The following is a 24,419-nucleotide window of genomic DNA, read 5'->3' on the forward strand; positions in this document are numbered from 1 at the left end:
GTCTGAGATGGGGTCTCCTGTTTTACTTCTACAGAGACGAGGCTGAGCGGTCCATAAGGTCAGGGGGTCCTGTTCCAACTCATCTCCCCACTGGATACTGGGGTTACAGATACTTATGCAACACATCTGGCCTTTACCTGGGTTCTGAGGATTAGAACTTAGGTCCTCAAACTTACATGGTAAATTCCCTTGCCCATTGGACTACCTCACTAGCACTTTCTTCAAACAGCTTGAAAACCAGAGGAAACAATGGTTTTCACACACAAATGCAATAATAAAATAAACCTTCTGTGCTCCAGCTTATACTCTAGAGGTCCTAAGCTACAGGATAGGGAAGAAAGAAACCAGAGTTAAGCAATATTAGTGGGTTGAGCTGGGAATCTGGAGGAGACCAAGGAGGTGGGATTTGCAAGGCAAAGTAACTGAGAAGGGGTTTCAAAAACAAAAGACTCAACACTTTAATCCCAGCATTTGGGAGGCAGAGGCCAGCTGATCTCTGAATTCAAGGTCAACCTGACCTACAATGTAAGTTCCAAGATAGCCAAGGCTGCACAGAGAAACCCTGTTATGACAAACAAAAACAAAAGAAATACTTGCAGAACAAAATGGTCAAAGATTTTTAAAAATTGATGGAAATTTTAAAGCCAAATTTTCATCAAATCTCAAGAAGCACAAAAAGAAAATACAAGGCACATCATCATCAAAATATTGAACAACAAAGATAAAGAGAAACCTTTAAAAGCAACTTGGAGTGGGCAAGCAGGATATATCCACTACATACAGAAGAAAGAATACTTACAGCAGACTCACTGTCAGAAATCAAGCAAGCCAAGAGGCAACGGAGGCTCCACCCTACTAGTAATAATTATGTGTTCAAGTATTTTCATTGGTGCTTACCATTGAGCACAAGGAGTCAATAGTCTTGAAAAACATTTACAACTACAGTATCCCCCAAGAAGTGAAATAAAGTTCTCTTCTAGGGTCATACCAAAGGAAATTATTTCTGTTCTCTAACAACCCAACCTGCAGCCCTGTGCCACCTTACAGAAACAATGGAATATATTAACACACTTGAAATGAGTAAGGAGGTCCTCATACTATCACAAAATAAAATCAAGTTAAAATAAACATTAAGGCTTGAGATCTACTAGCATGTCACGACAATGTCTTCTTCAAGAATTAGCACTTTGAGTATTAATATGTTTGATGGACTTCTACAAATTAAGATAAAAAGTTTTCAGAATAGAAGTATGTTCCTTGAGCAGAAACAAAAATAACTCAAGTTGGAATATAAATTATTAAGCTCTTAGTTATGCAATCTAGCCCAAGACAGCAGCACAATTTTATCACATACTTTGCTTTGGTGACTTGTTTTTTATAACCCAGCCCAGGGTCTATACTCTAAAGAAGGCATAAAGCTGGTAATTTACTTTTCCAAGAATGTTGGCTTGTTTTCTCAAAGCAATGTCTGGAGGTAATTCTGGCTGTCACAATTTGGGGAAGGGTATCTGATGATTATCTAATGATTAAGGTCAGTATTACTGCTAAACACTTTACTATACCCAGGCCAGCTACCCAAAACAAATAATTACTTGACCAAGGTCAATACTCTGCAGTTAAGATCTACAGCCAAGTGAATAAATGCTGAGCTGGGCTAAACTGCACATATACCAGAAGATATACTGGTGAGACCTAGCTAGTGTGAAACCTGGTCAACACAGAAAAGCCTTGTATCATACTTCAGGTTCCCGTGAAGACTCAATACCCCGTGAAGGTAAAAGTCAAACCCAAGCAAAGAAAGCATAAAAAAGTCAATACACATTTTATCCTCTCTTTCTAACTCAGGACTATAGTCTTTCAAGAGAAAGAAGCTTCAGAACTGGGGAGGTGGCTCACTGGTTAACAGCACTAGCTGCTCTTCCATAAAACCCAGGTTCAATTCCCAGCACCCACACATCAGCTCATAACCATCTGGAACTCCAGTCCTAGAGGATCCAGCTTCTTCTGGCCTCTGTGGCTATCAGGTATACTTGTAACACACAGACAGACACACAGACAAAAGACCCATAAAAACAAGTAATTTTTTGTTTTGGTTTTTTTGAGACAGGGTTTCTCAAAAACCTGGCTGCCCTGGAACTCACTCTGTAGACCAGACTGGCCTGGAATTCACAAAGATCCACCTGCCTCTGCTTCCCCAGTGCTGGGATTAAAGGTGTGTGCTATCACTGCCCTGTAATAGATTAATTTTTGACAACAAGGGAGAGGAAGAGCAGAGCAGACCTTAGGAATGAAGACATCTAGTTTTCTACTCCAGATCAGCCACTGAGTGTAATTCTAGGCATGATGCACATTTTTCTGTACTCAATTTTCTGATACAGTTCTTCTGCCTCTAAAATTCTATTTAAGATCTAGGTTTAGTCTTATCTGTTTACAATAAATCACAGAAAAGGAGGAAAGACTCAATACCCCGTGAAGGTAAAAGTCAAACCCAAGCAAAGAAAGCATAAAAAAGTCAAGAGCTTGGATAACAGAACCAAGGAAGACTTGCAGGTACTGGCTAGTCCTGAATTTAAAACACAACAGTCTGTACCAGCCTGCCTTCCTCAGGTCAATCCTAATGGGAAAAAAAAGGCAAAAGGAGGACAAAGTTTTGCTAGTCCAGCTAAGGTTCACCCAAGCACTGCAATGGCAACACCTGAAAGCTTTTCAGAAACATTAACTTCTCAGCCTTCATCCCAAATCTACTCAATCAGAACCTGCATTACCTAAGATTCCCCAGATAATCATCTGCACATTAATATTTGAGAAATATTACTTTATAATATGCTAACTTCTAGTCACCATTCTGTTGCTTCTTCACTTAGTAAAAAATAACATTTTACCCAAGTTCCCTTGATAACCTCACCTCCTTGTATTTTACATACACAATTTTATGCCAGCTTAGAACCTCCAAACTCAAGATTACCAAGGCAATGAGGGCACATTACATTCCCCTTACATATTTCTTCTCTGCACAAAGCTAAAGAAAGGCAAGGCTGTCCTACAACCTAAATTATAACTCTTCCAAGTAAGTAATTCCACCCATACATATTGTTTAAAGATCTCCCAGGAGGAAAAGTGGAAAACAAGGTGGTAAACCCAAAGATACTAATTGATAGGTAGAGGCTCATCATTTACATGTGAAAGAGATCCAAAGTTTCATTTATGAATGTTTTTATTTTTCTTTTCCTCCTGCTATGTTATTTTATATTACATGAAGATTCTCAGAGACCAGGGCAAAAGGGTAAAGCACTCACAGAGTAAACAAAAACTAGCAAGTGTTCTCTAGCAGAGTGGTTAGGGGGCAGCAGCTGGAACAAAACCAAGACCTGGATAAGATGAGGTGTAACATGCATTGCAACAGAAGTCAGAGCCGGGGCGGGAGCCCAGGACCATCCATACAGTTAGTCCCTGAAAAAAACCCAAAACCAAAATCAAAAACAAAAAAACAGGTAGTTGCTCACCCTGAACCTCTTCCCCTGCTCAGATCACTCACAAGCAGCAGAAGGAAGGCCTCAGCCCCAGGCAGATGATTGAATATGGAGGGTAACAGGACAAAACTAAGGCCACTCACTGCTTACAAGAGTGCCTGGGGGTTGGCACAACTCAAAATCAATAGCATTACCCAAAGTTCTCCAGCACCCACAGAGCTCAGAGAGAATGTGGGTAAGGAGTTTGGAGTTAGGGAAAGACCCAGTACAGCTCCCAGCTGGCACTGAGGTATGCTGGCCTAGAGGGATATTTATTCATTTACTGTGAATATACCACAATCAAAGCAGTGTACCAGCAACTAGAAAAACAACGACAGAGGTGGTGACAGGTAATCCCAAGGTAATCGGCTCTCAGGAAGTTCACTGAAGTATAAGGGTAAAGAATTGAAAGAGATGGGAATGCAGTGAGGGAAGTGAAAGAACAGTGGTATAAGCAGGAGACACCCAGAATACAGGACTCCAAACTGGCCCTGGCCTTACACATTCTAGCCAGACATTAATGAAGGAGGTGGTCAAAGGCTTAGGGACCATTCCAAAAAAGAAACTTAGAGGCTGAAGAGATTTGGGAACTATCCCACCTTTGCTGCTAGCACGAGACCCAATCACTACTGCCTAAAATGAACAGTTGGGGCTATCTTACAGTGTCCTGTCTACTCAATATAACAGCAAACTGACTTCAGCGTGAGTTGCAACTTGCCCAGGGATACAGGCCTTATGAGTGCCAGAGCGAGAGCCCAGTTCTCTTCCTCAACATTTTCCTTGGGTGTTTCCTAATCAGAATCTTACTGCTGACTTGAACCCTCAAGGACACAGTATCAGCCACAGGTCTGCTCCCCCTTGGGTTAGGTGTATTCTGAGCAGCCCTGGAGGGCTCTTGCCTAGGTCTCTCTAACACTGGCCTTCAGGAGCTCCAGTGTTATGTGTGTATGTTTGTGCTATTGAGAGGGGGGGTGGAGAAAGAAAGAGAAAGAGAGAGAGAGAGAGAGAATGGGACTTTGGGGGAAATCTGCCAGTACAGACAGGAGGTGTACAGGCAGGCTTAATTAAGACTCCACAGCCTGTTCCCTAGGAGCCCACCTCCTTATCTGGCTGGCCACACTAACTTAGCTGTGAGAAGCAGTCACCATAGAGAAGCTAACATTGGAGAGGTAAGCTATCAGTCTAGGGACCAAGGCCCTAGTGTCAGGGCCCAGCTGCCCTGTCACCTCAATCTCTGCTTTCAACAGCAATTGCTCTGTGGTCCCCAGCTCTCAACCAGGTTGCCCACTCTAAATCAGACTATTTGTAGGTTAGAAGAGAGCATTCCTTAACTTTTGGAGTTTAACTCTCTCTAGACTCTAAACAAACAGTAAGTACAGTTGTTCAACTGCCAAAGCATAATTTCTCCTCTGCTTATAACAAAGCACAACTACATGTCAATATTTGGTTAGCTGGTTCTAACTTGTGGGGGCTGACAAGAAGGCTCAGTTGGTAAAAGGATCATACTACCAAGTCTGACAACCTGAGTTTAATCCCTAGGACCCACAACACCATTAGGAAAGAATCTACGCCAAGTTGTCCTCTGACCTCCACGTACCCTGCCTCATGTACACAAAATAAATATTTTTTAATGTGCAGAAAGAGGCTAGTAAGTTTCAAATCTGTTTACTATCCCATTTACTGCCTGGTGATCATCCACTCCAAGACTTTAAAGCAAAGGTATGATGAAAACAGTCCAATCACCAGATATCTTTGCTTCCTCCACTACCCTCAGATTTGTCCTCTGACCACATCTCCAGTGCAATTGCCAAATGATGGCTTTGAGGTCTGAGAGTGTGGTTCAGTAGTACAGCACTTACACAGATGTAAGATGAAACCCTGGGCTTCATCCTCAGAGCCACAAAGTCATCATAAAAGCTTTCTGATCCTAGCCTTCAAGGACAAAACCAGCTAGGAACAGTCAGGGCCTGACAAAAGAATGACTTATGAAGGGACTGAAAAGCCAAGTTCAGGCATGTATCCTGAACTCCTTCACATCTACCATGAGAAAGCTACAGGTAGGGGTGAGGGTATTTGTATCTGTGTGAGATGACTCTATCCAGACTTCCTTCTCTCCATAAAAAATCTCCCTTTGGACCTTGAACTCCTAAAAGGGAATATCAGTTTTGATTTCCAGATGAATGCTCCCATTAAGGGAAGGGCAACTAAGGGTAGAAAGGAATGTCTACTTGAGTTCCAGAGCCATTACACTTTTGCAAAGGCTTCCTCAAAAGAGGCAAAATACCCATTCCAAACAGAAAACAGACTTCATTCAGATAACTTCTCTAAAATGTACCATTTTGGTAGATGATGTCTCTGTTCTCCATGACTGCTTTTTTTCTTTACATGGCATTAAAACTCTCACATATAATGTATAGAATTCTCTTACCAGGAGCTTTGGAACTATTGGTTGTGGTCACACACATACGGACACACATAGACACCTGTATTCCCATTATTGGAGAAGAGACAAAAAGACTGTAGTTGAAGCTAGCCTACATTATGTAGTGACTTCAATGCCAGTATGAACTACACAGTGATAACCTATCTTGTTGGGTGGGGGAAGAGACGGCACCTGGACATGGTGGCATGCGCCTTTAATCCCATTCTCAGGAGTCAGAGGCAGGCAGGCAGATCTTTGTAAGCTAGAGGCAAACCTGCTCCACATATCAAGTTCCATGACAGCCAAAGCTACACTGTGAGACCTTGTCTCACAAAACAAAAACAAAAACAGGAAAGGAATGAAGGAAGATAGATCTCCAAACTGACTTTTCAAAAAATTAAAAATAGAACTACATGACGCAGCTATTTTTCTCCTAGGCATATACCCAGAGAACTCTATACCCTACCATAGAGATATTTACATCCCATGTTTATTACTGCTTTATTCACTGTAGCAAAGAATTGAAAACAACTTAGTTGTCCATCAGCAGACTAATGGACAATAAAAATCTGATACACACACGCGCACACACGGAATACTACTCAACTCTTAAGAAAATGAAGTTTAAGCCGGATGTTGGTGGCACACGCCTTTAATCCCAGCACTCGGGAGGCAGAGGCAGGTGGATCTCTGTGAGTTCGAGGCCAGCTTGGTTTCCAGAGCGAGTGCCAGGATAGGCTCCAAAGCTACACAGAGAAACCCTGTCTCAAAAAAAAAAAAAAAAAAAAAGAAAGAAAGAAAGAAAGAAAGAAAAGAAAAAAAAAGAAAGAAAAGAAAATGAAGTTTAAAAATTTTCAGGAAAACAGATGAACTTAGAATGTATAATATTAAGTGAGGCCACAAATCTCAGAAAGAAAAAAATGCATGTTTTCTCTTATATATAGAATCTAGCCAACAATATACATATACACAAACAAATATACATGTGGCTAGTACAGTATAACATAAGGAAAAGAGAATAGGAGGCTAAGGGGTGAGGAGAGACTAGATGCAAGTAGTGAAAACAAATTATGAAAGAGAATATAAAGCTACTTGTTTTTCTAGTTCTGATTCTGTCACTCATTTTTTGTTTTGGATGTTACATAAGTGCAAAGTGAAAAATGTGAAGCTCCTCAGTTTCTGTTCTGAATGCCTACTCTAACTGTATAGAAATTCATTTGAGTTATATAGACTTTAAATATGGTTAATTTTGGCATGTGATATTTCTATTTCTTTGTAATTTTTAATAATAAAGTTTATAAAAAATTTAAATTATTCAGAAAAAGAATTTTTACAAAGTAGTAGTATTAGTTCACAACTCAATTAGTGTACCTGCTATTGTATGTCACATTTAGGTAAATGAAAGTCATCTTTTTAGGCAGAACAGAAGAGGAAGAGGCAGCAGCATTTTTCAAAGACATAGGATTCTGAGAATCACTCACTAGCTTATCCACCACAACAGTAGTAGAGCTGCCACCCAAAAGTCCATTTGTAAAAAGAAAGGATTTATAGGTATAGAGAAAGGTTTGGAGGTCTTGCTGTGAGAAGAAAACTGACACTAGTTTCATTTCCACAAAAATGACAACTCCTTGAGTTTTGTCTATGCAACCACACTTTCTACTTAATTTCAGCACTTGGCTATCCCCCAGGAATTTACCTGGCTGAAGCTGGTCCCTGTCCACAGTTGTTACCCAATGTTCCATAGTCCTAGAGAGGCCAGAGAAGAGGGAAAATGGGGGAATCAACATGATGCTTAAAACTCTATCCCAAGTCAGCAGAAGGCACTATTTTTAATTTCATCCAGATTCTACTATTCAAATTAAAAACTAACATAGGCCTATAAGCCCCACCAATGACAAAGCAAAGAAAAAAAGATGCTGTTCATACTTGCACAACAAGTTCAAATCTCCAAACTGCCCAGATAAGTCCAGTACAAATGTCAATAATATGTATAAACAAATCCTTAGTCTAACAGATCTGCTTACTGGTGCTCCTATCTAGTCCCTTAAGCTGTAAGCTTCCCTGTGACTAGGCATCCTCCATACCTTCTATTAGAAACTAGATCAGAGACACCTGCTTTTATCACCATTCCAACAACCCTAGCAGTCTTCTAGAATAAACACATTTTCCACCCAAACCTTTCAGCTTCTAGGAAAATTTCAAGGTTGAACAAACTCTAGAGACACAAGTCTGACCATGCCTGTACTTGGCAGTTTCTCTCAGGTTCTTGGTTCCCAATAGCCTAAAAACTCCAGATACTTGCTCTATCCTCTAGCACCTGAAGTTGTTAAGAACCATGCTCCCTGTTCTATCATGTCCTAGCAACCTTTTCTACACAGCCTGTAAAATGTACAGAAGGCATAGACCTCAACCCCTCCCCCAACACCCGAACTTTCAATAGAGCTAAGGAGGCTACAGATTCAGACAGCAAACTACCAAGACAGGAGTATCTATTTCAATATCCTATGTCGGTGCAAAAATGTTGAAGTGTGCAGTATGAATAATGACAAAATGAGGAAGAACAACAACTACTTATAAGTTACAAACAAAATAATGAAAAACAATAGAGATCAAAGAAATTAATCTGAACCAAGATAATCAAAGAAGGCCTTCTAAAGGAAAGTCAAAAGGTTGGACATAAAAGCTTGGAAGGCTGACAAAGTAGAGAGGCAGTCTGGCACAATGGTATAAAGCTGTAATCCAGCACAGGAGTGTGTCACATTTGAGGACAGCCTGAGCTACATAATGATGCCATGTCTTAAAAAGTATCAAGAGGCAAAGAGGGAGGACACATAAGAATGTTCCTTCTTGAACATTTTTTGGAGCAGAACACTGAAGTTAGTCATCCTAGATGGGGAAAGTTCAAGGATCCTCACAACGATTCTTACTCGTTTCCCTAGTTTCTGCCACCTGGCAGGTTCTGGTTATTCCACAAAGTAGTAAATAGGGCCAGCTTGGAAACTCACCCTTGGGTCAGTACACAGTGGGCACAGAAGGAAAGAACAGAGGTGTCACACCCTGACATACAATTTTTATTCTCTTACCTAATCCCCTGAGATGATAAGCACTGTGAAAGGGAGGTGCTAACTGACCCTAGCAAAAGCAACTACAGCAACCTGGAAGGCCAGTCAGAACAGCACAAAAGAAGCCTTTGTCAGGATACTGGTGACAGGAACCTGCAGAAGGTGGCACAAGAAAGGCTCTGAAGGAGGAGCACTGGGCAGAACTGGAAGATTCAGGTTTCCATCCCCAGATGGTTCCATTATCTTCAGACCTTGATGCTTTGGCTCAGCTGACAGATGCCAAATGCTAAGGTCAGTCAGCTCAGCACTCTGCTTGCTTCTGGGAATAGGGGTTACACATTCCATCCTTCCCATCTGCCTGTGGTTTTATATGCTAGCTGTGATTTCCTGTAATTCCTGTTTATAAGGGGATCGATGAGAAGATAAGCACAAGCACAGGCAACTCCTCTATCACACTGTGACAAACACATTTCAAGAGTCCTGCACTACAGTTTTACTGGTAACTCTGATTATGGGAAGAAGAGAAAAGGGGAAGGAAGCATCTTGCTTTGAAAGCTGTAAGGGAAGTGCCCTTCTTACACAATCAATTTCCCCTTTTGGCAGAGCCTTCCCAGAATGCATTTAGTGAGAGGGAGGAGAACCAACAGTTTCCAACCCTAAGCCCTAAGTACTGACTGGTTCCTGCACCGATAAGGAACCCAAGATCCCTCACTTTCTTACACTGTGAAAAATGAGTACAGAACCAGGAACCAAGTGTCAACATAGGAGGCTTCCAAGTACACAGCACCTTGAAAACTGGGTGCTAGCCTTTCACAGTGAGGACTCTAAGGGGGACAGGACACATAAAGCATAGCCACTGCAAAAGGCTTGTCTCAAAGTAGGGAAGAAGACTGAAAGTTCAGGCCAGACTGGCCTATAGCAAGACCTCTTCTCAAATAAACAGTCTTACTTATAATTTTTTTCTTTTTCTTTTTGTTCTTTGAGGTAAGGTTTCATATATTTCAGGCTGGCCTGAAAACTATTTAATGGAAATTGACCTTGGTTTTGTTTTGCTTTTGTTTGTTTTGTTTTTGAAACAGTGACTTTCTGTGTAGCCCTAGCTATCCCGGAACTCCCTCTGTAGACCAGGCTGGCCTCAAACTCTAAGATATCCACTTGCCTGGGCTTCCCAAGTGCTGGGATTAAAGGCATTCATGACCAAGTCAGGCTTTATGTGATGCTGGGAATCAAACCCAGTGCTTCAGGCATGCTAAGCAAGCATTTTACCAACAGAGCTATATCACTAGCCATAAACTGATTTCTAAAAGATTTAAGATGTGGGAAGAACAAATTTCAGATGTGTATCTTCACACAGGAAAAGCACATTCCAGTACTTTTCTAACTATTAAATAAGCATAAGGGAGAAAGAGAGCAGATTGAAAGAAGAACAAAGTGTTGTTAGTTATAACTTGGTGAGTTCTGACATTTTCTAAACAAGCACTTCCCTCCCACCAGTGGCAGATTCAAGCACCCCAGAACAGTCACACTGTGTTCTTCCACATGGGCCTCGGAAAACTAAATCTAGATGATGACTTGAGAATACCTGTTACTGCATGATTTTTTTCCAGGATTAGGCCTTCTAGGGATGCCAAGCAGTCCTTTACAAGATCATGCCCTGGCTGTGTTAGCAGGGAGAGTGACATTTTGTCATTCTCTGTAACTGAAGTGGTCGTAATTCCATCCCAGGATACTCAATAGCACCATTATTATTATATTAACTAGCATTTGACTGCTTATTTGCTGGGCATGAATCTAAATACTTTATATTTACTATCTGATCTAGCCCTCACAACTACCTTAAAAGGTAGGTAAAACAAACTAGCATGCACAAAGCTCTGATTGCAATTCCCAACACTATATAAACAGGACATAATGATGCACACCTGCAATCCCAAAAATTGGGGAACAGAGGCCGGAGGATCAGAAGTTTAAAGTTATCCTTGACTATATAGAAAGTTTGTGGCCACCCTGGTATACATGACTGTCTCAAAAAACAAACAAAAACAACAACAACAAAATCCAGGAGGTGGCGGGGCATGCCTTTAATCCCAGCATTTGGGCTGCAGAGGCAGGAGGATCTCTATGAGTTCAAGACAACGTTGTCTACAGAGTGAGTTCCAGGGCAGTCAGGGCTATACAAAGAAATCCTGTCTCAAAAAAACAAAACAAAACAAAAAAACAATCAATCAAACAAACAAAAACAGAGCTAGAATGTAACACAGTTGTACAGCATTTGCCTAGCATATAGAAGTCCTGGGTTCAATAGTCAATACTATCAAAAATGTAAGTACAAAATGGTTACAAACAACTTCAAAGTTGCTGGAAGACAAATTAGTACATACAAAACAGTAAGATCAGTGTCTAATACAAAGAAAACTTTTAATAGTATGATAGCACATACCTGCAATCTCAGAATTCAGGAAAGTTAGACAAAAGAATAGTGAAAAAACCAGCCTTGGCTATGTTATAAGTTTGAAGCCACTTTGGGCTACATTTCAAAATGCTGACCCAAAACAAACAAAACAAAAACATCGTTTTTTGTTCAGTATCATCCTACCTTGTATTAATTTAGTTCTATATGAATTTGGGCTTTATGCATTTTAAATGTGTTTTAATCCATTGTGACTATATTCAAGCTTCACAATAACCATGTACATTAGATCAGACTGAAAGCTTATGAATAGTTCCTGCTATAAGGAAAAACAACTAGCCAAAGGGTAGGAACTGAATACACAGCAAATGCCCTCCTTAAGCCAGAGACATGTCTCCATCATTTCTGAATACCACCCCCCATTCCCATCCACATAAGCACATATTCAATAAATCCATGTTAAATTGGACTGACTACACAGTTGTCAGGCTATGAACAGAACAACCCCAGCCCAGTAGCCAGAGGATGAGGAAAAAAAAAAAAAAAAAAAAAAAAAAAAAAAAAAAAAAAAAAAAAAAAAAAAAAAAAAAAAAAAAACAGGATTCATCATTCCTGGGCATTCCTAACCAGCCTGAACAGACAAGAGGGCTACTATTCCCAGGCCAGACTCCAACTCATTCCTGAGAGGGAAGGGAGCATCCAGAGGTCACTTAGAGGGAAATGTCTGTATTGCCCCTGCACAAATAACCTCTGAAGCAGCAAGGAACCAGGCTAATGTAATAGGACATTGTTCAGACCATCCCACCAGGCCAAATGGGGATCTACATATGCTTCAGAGGCACATAATGCTGCCTTGCTAATTGAAGGGGGAGTTGCCTTTTACAGAGCTTAGGCCAGTCTATAAATACATGGTCCTACCCATAAATGTTTTGTCTCCCTCTCCAGCTTATCCTACACTCACTATTCCTATCCCCCACAGACTTTGTCTTCCATGAAATAAATACTGGCTCTGAAATCACTGTAACTTTGGTTCTAGCTCTAACACAGTAAATTACAGTACTTCATGTTGTTGAGATTGGTATCCTGATCTATACAGTGTGGTGGCTTCTATAGCAAGATCCTATCTAAAAAGAAAACAAGGAAAAAAGGGAAAGAAATAGGGAGGGAGGCAGAGTCACTTAAGCACCCTGTGCCTCACCTTCAGTAACTTTAAAGTGTAACTCCCACCCCACTTCAAGCCATAGTCATGAGAATAAGAGCTGATAACACCAGCATTAGCTGAATACTACCCATGTGCTAGATACCAGGCCAGGCACTTCAGAGTTCTCATTTCAGATAATGCTCAAAACCCACAGCCTATGGTACATGCAGTTATTAACCCCCATTTTCAGTTGAAGAAGCTGAGACTTAGCAAAAAGACTCAGATAGAAAACTCTAACACTATGAAAGCAAGAGTCATCTGCTTTTATCATTTCTTCCTCAAACAGCTATTTGAGTATCTTTTGGTTGTTAGAACTGTTCCCTCTAATGGAGATACCATAATAAAGGGAGACATTTTAGGTTTACAGAGAAATCAGGCACTAGGGAAATATCTGGATATCTACAAAAATGACACCAGCTAACAATCTAAGCAACAGAGGAGAGGCTACCTTAAATGCCCTCCCCTGATAATAAGATTGATGACTGACTTATATGCCACCCGATAGCCCTCATCCAGCAGCTGGTGGAAGTAGAAGCAGACACCCACAACTTATCACTGAACTGAACTGGAACCCAGATGCAGAAAAGGATGAGTGAAGAGCAAAGGGGTCCAGACCAGGCTGGTGAAACCCACAGAAACAACTGACCTGAACATCGGGGAACTCTTGCTCCCCAGACTGATAGCTGGGATACCAGCATGGGATTGATCCAGACCCCAGGAACATGGATTTCATTGAGGAAACCTCAGAAATCTACAGGACCTCCTGTAATAGTTCAGTACTTATCCCTAGCATAGGTGTGGACTTTGGGAGCCCATTCCACATAGAGGAATACTCCCTGAGCCAACACACACAGGGGTGGGCCTAGGCCCTATCCCAAAGGATATGATAGACTCTGATGACACCCTATGGAAGGTCTCACCATCCAGAGGAAGCAGAAAGGATATGTGATAGGTAGGGTTTTGGTTGGGGGGGTAGGGGAGGACGGGAGAAGGAACTGGGATTGTCATGTAAAACAATCTTGTTTCTAATTCAAAAAAAAAAAAATCTGAAAAAAAAAGACAAAGCTAAAAAAAAAAGAACTGTTCCTTTTGTTTTAAATATGTCCATTTGATTTTCATATCAATTGTATTAAATGTGGCTTTAATAAGTTACTCAAGTTAAACATACCACTAGCATATAATTCAAATAACACAAAAAAGTAGTTTAAGCTGCTATAGTTTAGACAAACAGATCTCTGTGAGTTTGAGGCCAGCCTCATCATCTACATGGCAAGTTCTAAGACAGCCAGAGTTACTCATAGATACCTACCACTTCCCCACAAAAAAAGAGAGGAGAGAATGAGGCAAGATGAAGTTATAGTTTCTCTTATCTTTATGACCTAGAATTCCCTCCCCCAGGTGATTATTAATATGTTAATAAGCTACCTTTCTAGAGACTGTGAACATCAGTTCTGTTTTACAAACTACGAAACTGAGGATCAGTTGGGAATAATGATGAATACCTATAATCTCAGTATTAAGAAGGCTAAGGCAGGAAGATTGCCGAGTTTGAGACTAGCCTGGGCTACAAAGTGAGACCTCATCTAAAACAAATTGTAAAGACTGAAAAATAAAGTCCAATTTGCTCAAGATCATACAACTGGCAAGTAGAAGAGCTGAGACGAAGCAAGGTCACTCTAAGCCCACTACCTTTTCTGTTGCCTTCTACTAAGTACTCTCTTATGAAAACAACTGTCATTTTTAAAGGACACAGGAACAGGGAAACTGCACCTGGCCCACAGCCAGTTTTACTCCTCCACTTTCCCAACTAAATAAAAAAGCAGGCAGGCTGCCCAAGTACATCTCTGGTCCAAGAATGCTGCCACTCCTTCATATTCTTTCTATTCTAGGCAGCCACAGCTATACTGTCCTTGCAGCTCACAGTCTCATCTTCAGCCTCTGAAACAATACAAGGTCAATTGTTTAGAGTCAGAGAACATGCTGGTCTCCTCTTAGCAATATCAAAAGGAAGACTCTTCAAAAGCCCAGAAACACCACCAGGCTAAGAGTCCATCAGATGATTACAAAGGAACAGTTAGAATCAAGATTCCAACAACACCTAATTTGGGGTGAGCTTGCTGAGCCACTCAAAATCCCCAGGGCACAGTGTTTGTAACCTAATGAACTTGGTTCATCTCTGCTTTGTTTTACTCCTATTTGACCATCAACCATATAGATTTTGAGATATTATTTCTGTTCCTGGGGACTTTCTCCCTCTTCCGTTGTGTTATATGGGAACATTCTTTCTTAGGATATTAAGGCTATCAAATTATACACATTCACATTTTTTCCGATTTATTTTTATGGTGTGTGTGTGTGTGTGTGTGTGTGTGTGTGTCTGTCTGTCTGTCTGTCTGTCTGTCTGTCTGTCTGTCTGTCTGTGTAGGCAGGTATGAACATGCCTGAATATGCATTGGATTCCCTCTTAGAGCTGGAGTTACAGCCAGTTGTGAGCTGCCCAGCATGGATGATGGATCCTCTTCAAGAATAGGACTGGTTCTAACTACTGTACCATCTCCCCAGCCCCCATGTTTGAAATTTTGCTCCACTGATCCACAAAAACACACTGACTTTTGAGCACTTGCTGCTCTTACAGAGGACCTGGGTTCAGTTCCCAGGAACCACATGGTAGCTCACAACCATCTGTAACTGCCTCCAATTCTAGGGAATCTAATGCCTTCTTCAGGACTCTGAGGGCCCAAAGCATACAGGAGATGCATATACATACATACAGGCAAAACAAACACGTTAAAAGAAATCCTTTTTTTTAAATCCCAACTCATTGTCAAAGGTTTTTGCTTTTCCCATTTATATAAGAAGAATAAAATTTAAGTACAGTTGTCCCTTAGTATTCACAGGATTACTGGTTCCAAGACCCCTGAAGATACCAAAATCTGAAGCTATTCAAGTACCTTATTTAAAAATAACATAGCAGTTACTTACAAATATCCTCCCATATATATATACACACATATATATATATATATATACATATATTTCCCATATATACTAAATCCTCTCTAGATTACTTGTAAGAACTAATGCCGTACAAATTGTTATGCTGTATTGTTTAGAGTAACAAGGAAAACAGTCTACATGTTGCCCAATACAGACACATTTTTCTCCCCCCAAATTGTCAATGTAGGTTAGATGAATCCACAGATGAAGAACTCACAACCTTGTGAGGGCACATATGTTATATACGAGATATCTTGTGTGAGAACAACTTATACAATGCAGAAATTTTTGCTGCTATTAATATAGATGTCTAGCCCATAGAGTAAGCATAGGAAATTTAAAACACACTTAAGGTATTTGAAATGTGTAAGAAAAGACTAAAACACTGGAGAACGACTCAAATAATACGTCATTAAGGGAGAGGGCATTCAGTAACCTCTCATACAATTAACACCTAAGTCTAGACGCATTACGTGAAAAACTCCTTACCTTAGCACCATCATGTCTATATCTTCCCTATTAAAGGTGTCACCAATGGCTCTGACATCTGGTTCATATTACCACCCTCTGCTTATAGTCCTAAAAATAAGCATGTACTTTTAGACAAGCATACAGGGGGCAAATGAGAAGCAACTATAAAATTATTCATTTCTGAAGAACAAAGAAGCAAATCATCCTGTGTTAACTATTTCCTTATCTATAGCTGAATTCACACTCAGTGACAAATACATTTATTTCTCTAAGCTCAAAAACAAATGTGTAAATGGTTTTAGGGCATGACTGAGACCTACCAACAAGACTCTAGAAGCAAAACCTGCACCTGCAAATTAGCAGATACACCGTTTCTGTTTTCAACCATAACACTTTAAAGAACCCTGTAATGTTTTCTAAAAATATTTTATAGGTGTTTTGCATGCATGTATGTCTGTGCACCACGTTATGTGCCTAGTGCCCACAGAGGTCAGAGAGGGTTTTAGATCTGCTGTGAGCCACCATGAAAGTGCTGGGGATCTAACCCAGGTCCTCTGGAAGAGCACCCAGTACTCTCTGATAAGTCATCTCTCCAGCCCCATATAATTTGTTATTTACTGCCCTTGCTATATAGTGAGACCCTGTCTCCTAAATCAAATAAATAAAGTACAATATAAAAACTTGAGGGAATATGAGAAGGGGAAAAGAACCTATGAAATACACACCACCAGGGGCTGGAGAAATGGCTCAGCTGTTAAGAGCACTAACTCTTCTTCCAGAGGTCCTGAGTTCAATTCCCGGCAACCACATGGTAGATCACAACCACCTTGAATGAGATCTTTGCGCCTTCTGCTGGCATGCAGGCAGAAGACTGTATACTTGATAAATAAATAAACTCTTTAAAAAAAAAGGAAAAGAAAAGAAATACACACCACCTATCCTATCTATTCCCTTCTCCCACATTGTCTCTCTCAATAGAAAATAAAGGGCAGTGTAAGGCTTGGGATGTAGCTGAGTTGGTAGGACACACATAGCATGCACAAAGCTGTGGGATCTTTCTTGTACAAATAAAGCCTGTCTGGGGGGTCAGAGAATAGAGCTTCCACTAGCTAACCATAGAGGACTGGAGATCTGTACAGAATGACAGGAAGTGATGTAGCTGGGCAGAAACAGGATATAAGCAGGGAGAAACAGGAAATCGTTCTCTCTCTGCTGAGACACTTAGGAGGTAAGAGGTGCTGTGGCTTGCTCCTTCTCTCTGATCTCTCAGCATTTCCCTCTATATCTGACTCCTCCTTTTTCTTATATAGACCAACTAAGAACTCCTTTTACACAGAGCTTTGGGTTCAAATCCCAGTACCACATAAACAAACATGAAAGTACCTACTTATAACCCCTAGAACTTGAGAGGCAGAGGCAAGAGGTTCAGAGTTCAAGGCCAGGGACTGAAGGGTTAAGAGAATTGGCTTCACTTCTAAGGGATCCAGGTTTGATTCCCAGCAGCCATATGGCATAACAGCCTGAAAACTCCATCCAAGGGATCCTGGCCTCTGGAGGCACACACAAATGGTACACAACTCTTTTTCTGAAATGGAATTTCACCATATAGATGCTGACCTCAAACTTGAAATCCCCCTGCCTTAGAGTGAATAGACACTGAGTTATAGATATGGCAGGCCATGTCTTGTTAGAATTATTAATTGGTAAGATCTTTTCCTGACATTATTTAACTGTGGTTTTATAAGCAGTTAAATACATAGGTTTCCAATAGAGCTAAATCCCTGTATATTTTTATTTCTGTACATAGTCATTTCTTCTCAGAGGTCAGGTCAGCCCAAGCACACACAAAGACACAGACTCCAGGATCCTAAAACACCATCATATTAAAATCTGGTTAAGTGAAGCTACAAAGCAAAAAAGCCTTACACCACCCAGATCAAGCTCCTCTATCTAGCAAGCAGTTTACTACTAGTGAGATTAAGGAACTCGCCAAGGATTCTGCCAGAGGTCTCTCTTCCTTTCTAGGGTGACTGCAAGCCCAATATACAGAAACCACTAATGAAGTCAGAATGGTAAGGCTCTGTGTCTACTGTATACAACAGAGTTCTCTAAGTTAACTCCTGGGTATTTCCCTAGACCGATAACTCACGCAGTCAAGTATTTTAACTATTTTGTTCTCTTTTAAGAACTGTATATATGGATTGGACATGGTGGCACATGTCTTTAATCTGGGGGCAGAGGCAGAATGATCTGAGTTTGAGATCAGCCTACATAGCAAACTCCAGAAATGTATAGAGTGACCCTGTCTCAAAAAACAAACAAACAAAATGTACATATGGCACCTAGCTGATGTATTCACTACATGCCAAATAAATTTAATTTCTTTTATTTTTTTTGCAGTAACTATCTACCTGCCTCTCACCAGTCCAAAACCCAAACTGATTATCTGCTCATAAATTATTACAACTTGAGGGTATATGTAAACAGGAAAAACCATGGACCAATCAACTCTTAAGAAACCCAGAGCCTGTTTTTCTTGCTACCCTGCTATGCAACAAATAAAATCCCCACAGGATTAAACAAGGAAGATGGCCTTCCTAGAGCAGAGCTTCTACCTGCAGGTGGATGAGAAATAATCAAGGACTAATAACAAAGGTGTGCAGTCAGCACACCATTCACTAATGTCTAGAAATGCCCTGAAAACACCAACCACAACAAAACAACAGCTCCAAATATAAAATTTTGTTCACTAGCTTTCAGGAATGGGGAAGAAGAGAATGTATGAGCTTTTTCTTTCCTAGGAGACCTACAGTTACAGATGTGTGTTCACAGTATCTTTTAAGTGTGTGGCTGATTCCATAAAAAATAAACCCCAGAAATCAAACCCAAACTATGAAGGGGCTGTCACTAATGGAAGGAAGAAAAGAGTGGGGAGGGGGATAGGTAATAAGTAAGGAGGTGGGAATATAGGATTCTTCCAGATGACTGCTGTCTCCCAATCTTCAAGCAACCCTACTATGTCTAAGACACTAACAGCACCTGCTACGGTCTCACCTGGAAGACCTAGGGAGAATAAAAACAACAGAAAATACAACCCATTGGCCTGAGGTCAAGTAGCATTTCTGAATCACAAAGAGAGCACAGCACAGGGGCAAAAAATAGTTAAGAAGCCTAGCTATTATGCAACTATACCCATATAAAGAAAGCATTCTCTTGGGCTGGATGGCTCCAGCAGCTAAGAGCAAGTACTGCCTCCAGAATACCAGAGATTGATTTCCAGCAACAACACTGGGTGGCTCACAACCACCTATATTCCAGGGCCAGAGAATCTAACACCCCTTTCTGGTCTCTATGGGTACCTGCACTCAAGTACACATATCCCTTCAAAACTACCACTGCAGAGGCTAGGGTAGCTCAGATGATAGAATGTTTGCCAGCATTCATAAAGCCCAGGATTTTATCCCTAGTACTAAATAAATCAGGATACAAGCCTATAATCCATCACTTGGGACGCACAGGTAGGAGGATCATAGTTCAAGGTCATCCTCAGCTTCTTGCCAGTTCCAGACCAGACTTGGTGGCATATCCTGTCTCAGAAACAACACACCATAGAAGAACATGAGTTTATTCAGAACAAAACAAAACAATATGAATCACACACTTGGCTAAGGACCCAATCCACTTTCTAAAGATAGGCCCAGAGGAAGACAAAAAACAAAATGACAAGGTGATCATACTGGGGTAGGAAGGAGCCTGGCTTCTCCACTGATCCTTTCCAAGTAAGCTCTGGGCCTCCATTTCTCCTTTTTCTTTTAATAGGAAAAGAGGATCTCAGACTTCAAAGTCCAATTCTCCCAACTTTAATGAGCCTACAGTTTCTCTTCAAATACTTGGTTTGTTGCACAAGAACCTGATGGAATCTAGAAACTTACCTACAGTCAAAAAGTTTATGCACTATGGTGTCTTATGCCTTTAACCCCAGCATTGTGGAGGCAGAGAAAGGTGGATCTCTGTGAATTGGAGGCCAGCTTGGTCTACACTGCGAGTTCTAGACAGGGCTAAATAGACAGACCTTGTCTCAAAAAAATAAAAATAAGTAAAATTAAAAATAATTTGACTCAAAAAATTAATAATAATAATTTGACTCAGGTGGGCGTTGGTGGTGCATGCCTTTAATCCCAGCACTCCGGAGGCAGAGGCAGGCGGATTTCTGTGAGTTTGAGGCCAGCCTGGTCTCCAGAGTCAGTGCCAGGATAGGCTCCAAAGCTACACAGAGAAACCCTGTCTCGAAAAACCAAAATAATAATAATAATAATAATATAAATAAAAAAATAATTTTACTCCTCACTGGGCCTCTTGAAACTCTAGGGCTTGAATCTGTATTAACAGTAGGGCCTACTCCAAATCCCAACAATTTAGACAATGAACTCTACCAGGTAAGTTATAGCTGCATTCATGAATATTTATACACACACATCTGAAGAACTTTCCAGAAGGATTAACCTTTGGCTTAGTTCCAGATATAAGAAGGCTACCTAAAGTTCCCCGTTTTTGCCTGTCCTGGAGGGCATGGGCCCTGCCCTATATTTCTCTAGAAAGAAACTGTCCTGATACTCTTGATAGAAAACAACTAGGTGACCCATAAGTGTGTAGTTTCAAGGGCTTTTAGTAATGATCTAGAAGCAAGAAAAACAAAACCTGCGGCTGATTATGAAGGCTGTTCCAATTAGGACAAGGGCAAAAGGAGAGAAGCCATTACATTATTCCAGTAAGGTGGCTGGCTTGATGAAAATGCTCAGGATTAGACCCCATAGAGGAAACGACACTCTCAGCAGCACCATCTGCTCCTTCTGGTGTCTAGCCTGATTTTTTTTTTAACTCAGCTGAAGCCAGAGTACACCTGTATGAGGGCTGTGAAAGCTGCTCCAAAGAGCACTGTTTCTCAGATCTGCATATTCACTGTATTCAAAGCCACTTCAGATCTTTCCTACCTCTCCAGAAGACACATGGAACCACAGCACAATCTCTACAAGGAAAGGAAAAACTTCTGAGAACTACAGATCACATTTAATAATGAAAGCATAATAATGATACTGTGATATGCTGGGTAAGGTCTCTCTGAAAAGTACAATGACACTTTAGAACTGAGGCTTCACACTGAAAATATTCTACTTTTTTTTTTTTTTTTTTAAAGAAGCAGTATTTGGGCACTAAATTTAGGTACTATTCTGTCAGCTCTCATCATTAGGTCCTACACCATAGGGCAATCTCAACAGAACAAGACCAAAAGATTTTATCCTAACATTGTTTTTCCTCACTAAGTAGGCTATCCAGAAATATGGATGCAGCTTTAAAATACAGCCCCAAGAAATGAAAACATAAGTCCACACAAAAACTTATACAAAGATGTTCTTAGCTGACTATGGGAGCTGAGGTAAAAGGATTTCAAATTCAAAGCCAGCCTAGAATACATGATGTATGTATGTATGTGTATATGTATATTATAATACATAGCAACATTATTCAAAACCAAAAGTGGAAGCAATGCAAATGTCTATCAGCTAGGTGTAGTATATCTATACAAAGAAATAGTATGTGGCAATAAACTGGGACTGAAGCACAGATAAATGCTACAACATCAATAAACCTTAACAATAGTAAGTGGGGCTGCAGAGATGGCTCAGCAGTTAAGAACACTGCTGTTCTTCCAGAAGACTCAAGTTCGATTCCCAGCACCCACACAGTGGCCCACAACTGTCTTTTTAACTCCAGTTCCAGGATATCTAATACCATCTTCTGGCACCCAGGGGTACTGTATGAACATGGTACACAGGCAAAAAAGACCACACACACACACACACACACACACACACACACACACACACACACACACAGGCAAAAAGTAACCAAAAATGAAAGAAGGCAGTTACTAAGGACTACATGCCATAATTACAATAATATGAAATGTCCAAGTAGGTAAACATACATCGAAAGTAGACCAATGGTGACCTAGGAATGGGGAGATTGTAGAGAAGTGATTGATAATAGACTTCACTTAGGGTTGAGGAGAGTAGTCTAAAATTAGATTGTTGTGATCTTATCTAACCTGCAAATATACTAAAAACAGTTACATTGTGTATGCAAATATCTATCAACTGATGCTTAAAGAAAGTGATATAGACTGGACAGTGGTGGCACACACCTTCAATTCCAGCATCAAGAAACAGAGGCTGGTAGACCTCTATGAATTCAAGGCCAGCCTTGTTTATATACTGATTTGCAGGACAGCCAGAGCTACATAGTGAGACCTTTTTTCAAAAAAAAAAAAAAAAAAAAAAATCATCTTGGCCAGTCAATGGTGGCTCGCGTCTTTAATCCCAGCAGTGGGGAGGCATCGGCAGGTGAGTCTCTGAGTTCGAGGCCAGCCTGGTCTACAAAGTGAGTTCCAGGACAGCCAGAGTTGTTACACAGAGAAACTCTGTCTTGAAAAACTCAAAAAAATAAATAAAAACAATCTTAAAAAGTGGTACATCTCGGGGCTGGAGAGATGGCTCAGAGGTTAAGAGCACTGACTACTCTTCCAGAGGTCCTGAGTTCAATTCCCAGCAACCACATGATAGCTCACAACCATCAGTTATGAGATCTGGTGCCCTCTGCTGGTGTGCAGATGTACCTGGAAGCAGAATGTTGTATACATAATAAATAAATAAAATCTTTAAAAAAAAAGTGGTACATCTATACAAAGAAATATTACTCAATGATAAACAGAATAACATACTCTAACAAAAACCTCAAAAACATGCTAAGTGAAAGAGGCCACACTTTAAATAGGTGGGTTGTTATGATATATAAGTTATTAGTCAACAAAGCCATTTCTTTAAAAAGTCACCTGACAAAATAATATGCTAAATGCCCCCCAAAAAAACTCCTTTAGCAAACTGAGAAGCCTAGCTAGCTAGCTAGCTATAACCACAAAGCCATTTGAACTTTTAAGGGTGAGTCACAGGAAAAATGGTTATAGAAAAACATTGAGAAAAACAAAATTCAAAACTGGATGTTTAGGGATATTACCACAAAAGATGTTAGAAACAGAATACACAGAAAAAATGCGTTAGGTTGCACAATAAGGCTTGTTTTTTTTTTTTTTTGCCTTGTATATTCTAACCTTTCTGTAATCTTTTCCCACTATAATGGCAATTAAAGAGAAAATTCCCCTACAATCTTCCCTCAGCCTGAGAAAATTACAATTTAAGATACGAAATAGGCAACCCAGCTCCTTGATTCCCCCTTTCAGACTTCTACCCATTTAGTTTTCAGAGATCTACTGAGAGCAACCCAAATGAGGAAGAATTGGACTAACAAGCAGCTATCCCATTCCCAAAAGCCAGTGTCATTCACAGCCTAGTCAAAAGCCAAAGCCTAGTCCAGCCAGAGAACTTCAGCAAGGACAGGCAACTCTACTCTGATCTTAAACTTCTGTGGGTGCAGATGAGTCACTGCTAGTGGTAAATTGGGTTTGGGCAGATTAGATACATGTTTCTCCTTGAGAAAAGTTGGTAAGAAAAGGGAGTCTGGAAGAGTCCCTATTCAAATCTCTTCTCTTGAGGTTTTGCTCAATCTCAAACTACAGGAGCAAAGAATCCCAAGCCATTTAACTTTTCCACATAAAAAGATCCTGCTCTGAGTAATAAAGAACTGCCAGTCACCACCTCTGCAGTCTGAAAAAGCACTGAGTCTGCTGCTAGCAATCCCAGGCTAGCTTCGCAAGTCAAGTGATGGAGCACTGCAAACAATAAAAACCAAAACAAAACACTTAAACTGGAGGGGGTATATCAATCAGGGAACACAGCTACCAGGTAATTTTAGAGCTCTCTCAACACTGGCCACTGTAATAGGCAACTACATCTGTTTCTGCTTCAGAGACTGCTTTGCTAATATCCTGTTTGGGGAATATGCATGAATGATTGGCATGCAGCCTTTCAGATGTCTCCAGGAGGGAGACACATCACAGACAACACCAGAGTCTGAACCCCTGCTCTGTTCTCACTGTAGCTGCAGTACTCCCTGCTACTCTTATACCTAGTACCTTCACAGACTCAACTGTCCCTCTGCCTTGGGATCAAAGCAACAGTGACCCAACACCACTCCCAGATCTACGAGGTACCTGGAGACCTCTACACACAGCTGAGAACCAGAGCAAACGAAGAAACCTTGCTTGTTTCCATCCCCAAAAAGCCAAGGAGGTAGGGCATCACAGACAGACACAGATACGAGGATAAAGATAGAAAACAACAGGTGGCCGGGCGTTGGTGGCGCACACTTTTAATCCCAGAACACTCGGGAGGCA

General features: G+C 40.7%; 1 protein-coding gene across 2 annotated transcripts in view; it reads right to left on the reverse strand.

The window, feature by feature from the left end:
- The window catches only part of Susd6 (sushi domain containing 6), a 94,493-nt gene that overhangs the window by 64,508 nt on the left and 5,566 nt on the right, over positions 1–24,419 (reverse strand). The window contains exon 2 of one of the 2 annotated variants that reach the window (XM_035444948.1): positions 16,091–16,180. The exons of the other annotated variant lie outside the window; for it this stretch is intronic. The gene's annotated coding sequence lies outside the window, so the exon portion shown is untranslated. The remainder of the gene's footprint in view (positions 1–16,090; positions 16,181–24,419) is intronic. 2 annotated transcript variants of the gene reach the window in all.

Source organism: Cricetulus griseus, chromosome 5 (genome assembly GCF_003668045.3).
Source record: "Cricetulus griseus strain 17A/GY chromosome 5, alternate assembly CriGri-PICRH-1.0, whole genome shotgun sequence".
Classification (NCBI taxonomy): domain Eukaryota; kingdom Metazoa; phylum Chordata; class Mammalia; order Rodentia; family Cricetidae; genus Cricetulus; species Cricetulus griseus.